The following is a 4,400-nucleotide window of genomic DNA, read 5'->3' on the forward strand; positions in this document are numbered from 1 at the left end:
TTTTGTAAAAATGTCCGACAGCGCCCCCTGCCGTCCTCTGAACGCCCCCTGGGGGGCGGTACCGCCCACGTTGAGAACCACTATGATACAATAAAATCCTTAGTGTCTTTTTTTGTTGCCTCTATCCAGGGGTGGAATTTTCACATTCTTCACTGAGGTGTTCCAGCATTGCCCCCCTGCCTCTTGCTACTCCCTTGCCCCCAAGGTAAATATTTCTACATCAGCCCCTGCAAAAAAAAGTTAGAAAAACACAAATGATTTCTTCCCAACAGACTCAGGTAAGGCTAACTCGACTAAAGTTTAGGGATAGCCTGAGACTATGAAGGACAGTTACCGGAGAAACTAATGGCTTTCAGCAAATCTGAACAATCGCAATAGCCCTGCAGGGGGAGAGATAACGCCAAACTTCATGTTAAAGTTAGAGCGACCTCAAAGAGTTACAGTTTTAGTTGAGTGGATGGAGCCGAGCGTTTGCACTCTGTTTCTGATGAGTGGCAGCACGTTGGCTGCTGGTGACCAGAGGGGATCACTTGGAATTTGCTGATTGTGGGAGAAAATGGCCAAATGTACCATGTGTGTGGATTTAATGGGATCCCTGGAGGGTCCGAGCTTCATGGCTTCCCCATTTATGAGCCTCAAGGTTTGCAGGGAAAGGAAGGGGTGACAGATTTACACTCCTCTATCCCCCTGTCATCTGGATGCACCATGCAACTCCTGCAGACATCTGTCAGCTGACCTATTAGGGAAGTTTTCACAGTTAATCGGCGCTCATCACGGCCCGCATTATGAGATTAAAGAGGCGTGATGGGGGAATTGATTAGGAGGCGACACTGACAGGCGTTTATTTGGGCCGGCTTGTTAAGCTGCTCACCTGAAGATATTATAAGGCTGCAGAGTTTGGTCTGTGACTGTGCAGGCTGAGTATTTTTTAGGAAAGAAGCTTTGTTGTACATTTAATTGGCATGGGTCACCTCAAAAATCCAATTGTCTGTGAAACTCAGAGGAGTGAAATTAAGACTATGTTTTTTTTTTTCTTCCTTTTTGCTCCCTCTGGTAAACTAAGCAACCAATGTAGTCATTGGTTTAGCACTCACTGCCTTACAACAGCATTAATATCCATTACATTTTTTCATATTTTGTCACATGCAACCACAAACTCCACAATACTGTGGCGTAATGTCCCTATGGTACAGACTAACATCAGCTTAGACAATTTAGTTTGTTAAATTTATATCAAAATGAGCTAAAATACTACTTTAAGTTAAAATGCAAGCATTAGCATGAGCACTACCACTAACATGATAGATCTCCATTAATGTACTCCATGTTGTATGCAAACAGCCCATTATTGGCCATAAGTAATGTAGTGGTATAGAAATATACATAATTCCACACAAATAGTTTCCAGGTGAGAAGTTCCGGTTCTTAAGGTGGGCGTGGTGTATATAAGGAGCTGCTGCTTTCAATCAGGGTGTGTCTCTTTGTTCTCCCACTGTGTGGTTCGCGTCCTGTGGGCTCTGGCAGCAAATCGCCGGCTGGTGCATGTTGCGCTGATGTCCTGGTGGTAGGTGTTCTCTCTCTCTCCCTGCACTTTAGCTGATCTTGGTCAGAAAATCTAAATTGAAGTGTGATCGTAGGTAAAACGCCACTGCGCTGCGCTCCTCCTCTTCCTCGTTCTGCGAGGAAGTGTGTGTTCGTGTGGATCGGCAGGTAAGAAACTAACGCTCATCTAAGCTCCAGTTTTATTTAAAATGGTTACTAATTTTCATAGGTCCCCCACAGTTGGACCATGGCTGCTCTGTCTGCTTTCGTCTCTCGGATTTCTGCACATTCGTTTTAAAGTCGGACTGCGGCGGCGTGTTTGGGGTGTGGCATCGGCGCCCATTTCACGTCCTGCTCCCAGCCAGCATGTATAGGTGGGCCCCACTTGGGTTTGATGTGGGCTACATGGGTTATGAGTGGGCATGGGTTTTATCTGGGCTAACTGTATGGGACCGATATGGTAACCTAAAATGGGGCCCACTTGGGCTGGCCCATTAGGGCTAAACATATGGGCCCCATTCAGCATTAATGTGGGCTAACTGTGAATGGGGCAGAAGTGGGCAACACTATGTGGGGCCCAGGTAGTTTCAGTATCATGGGCCCAACATGGGAAGCCCATGTTGGTTGACTGCATAGAACCCACATGAGATAAGTATGGGCTGACCGTACATGGGTTGGACCTGGGCATGCGGATGGAGGCCCCATTCCTGTTTTATGTGGGCTAACTGGGGATGGGGCAGAAATGGGCAACACTATGTGGGGCCCATGTAGTTTCAGTATCATGGGCCCAACATGGGAAGCCCATGTGGGCTGACCACATTGAACCCACATGACATAAGCATGGGCTGACCATACATGGGTTAGACCTGGGCAGGAAAATGTAGACCTTAATCCTTTTTCATGTGGGGTAATGGGAAAAAAAAAATTAAAATCTGATTAGACAATGTGGTTACCCTGTCACTTTTAAACTTTTCACTATATGTCAAAAGCAAAAGCTGCAAGAGCAAGATTATAAAAACTTTGAAAAAAATTATGAGATGTCAGATTGATGGCCTTTAGCTAAGGAAATTGTTACTCAGTTGGCCTGTATTGGAGCTGATAAAAGGTAAATTGTTGAAGCAATTGTATAAGCTTTCTACAAAATGAAAAGCTCTCCTTGGATGGTTACCTCGTCTTGGAGGTCATAAAGAGGTATTGTATTTGAGCCTAACATGCTCACTACATGATTTCTGTGTCTGGCTCATTTACTAACACTGACATGACATAGGCTTAAGAAAATATGTGTGCTTTATTTTTTAAACCAGTTCAGTATTGTTCAAGCTACACTTTGAACTCCTAACATTTTTCCTTTTTATTATTTTACACCAGAACAGTCCAGACGTGTTCTAACATTTTTGTGACATATCTGTTTTAAATATGCATAATCTTCTGCTGCTCACTCAAAATAGGTCCTGGTTCAGAGTGGACTTTTGTCCTTGCTGCTTTTTTTTTATTATTTAATTTAGTTATCAATTGGATGTTCAGACATCCAAAGTGTTTACTGCAGCTTTTTCACAGCAGGACTTAATTTTTATTTGGAGAAATAGTTCAGATCAGACCATCGTGAAAAATATGTTAAATCAATTCAAACAAACTCAAGTGAGAAAGACAAGAGTAAAATTTTTAGCATGTTTGTTCATCTGTAAACATTTTCCAAGTTGTCAGCATACATAAAATAAAAAAACTTAACATTTCTATCTATTAATGATTATTTTTATATCTTTGAATCTTTTTTCAATAACCTTTTTGTTCATTTTTTCTCTGGCACCGTTGCCAATAAAGGTTGGTGAATTGAAGTAGACACTTTACACATCCACTAAAGAAAGTAGTTCCAAAACACATTTGAATAAGGACGACTATATTTATTTATTTTTATTGAGAAAATTTGTGAGTGCTACATCGGTTTTACATTTGTTAAACCGATGTATTACTCTCAAAATTAATCTCGTGTTTCTTGGAGAACGTACAATTGTTAACTGCGGATGGATATGCGGTTTCAAACGTAGTCTCTTCATCAGTCCGTTGGCGCGGAGTCTGTAGGTTGGCTGGCCTTCGAACGGAAGAATCTGTAAGTACACGTCTGTCTGTATTGTATCAAATTTTAGGGATAGATTTTAATTCGTTAGTTAAATAATAGTTCGGATGACCGGAGTACCCCAAAAGATACTTAATTATTTTTTTTATATTGTTAAAACACACACAATAAGTCATCTGCCATTATTGAGGTAAGAATATTTGGATGCAGAGCGATTTCAAACTGTTCTGGGCCAGATCATTTTCAAATACGCTGCGGCGCCATGGTTGCGTATTTGCCGCTCCAACCGGTTAATTTGAGCGGCAGAATAAAGTCTATTCACTAATCAATCTTAAGTTTCTAGCGGAGGTTGTTTTAAAGTATCTTGACACGATAAAACCAACTACTTTGCTTTCATTCTATGTACATTGGTTTTTAGTAATCTTTCTCACAGCCAATTAAGCCAGCATGCATGGCTAGATCCCATGCACGCTGGCTTGGCTGGGATCCACCCATGCATAGGTGCATTTTTTTAATGAAACTGCATATTGAATCGTTTCGTTGTGGGCTATAGGTAATGATGAATGGGCATGGGTTTTATCTGGGCTACCTACATGAGGCCCATATGGTTAACCTAAAATGGGACTCATTGTCAGTCCATTTTGGCTAAATGGACTCTGTTCATCATTATCGTGGGCTAACAGGGAATGGGACAGAAATGGGCAACACTATATGCGGCCCATGCGGTTTCAGTATATTTTGCATAAACGCTTTTTGTAAATGGAATGAAGGCATAGTAGTAAAT

Source organism: Poecilia latipinna, unplaced genomic scaffold, assembly GCF_001443285.1.
Source record: "Poecilia latipinna isolate Pla-1442-1.1 unplaced genomic scaffold, P_latipinna-1.0 Scaffold297, whole genome shotgun sequence".
In the NCBI taxonomy this organism is placed as follows: domain Eukaryota; kingdom Metazoa; phylum Chordata; class Actinopteri; order Cyprinodontiformes; family Poeciliidae; genus Poecilia; species Poecilia latipinna.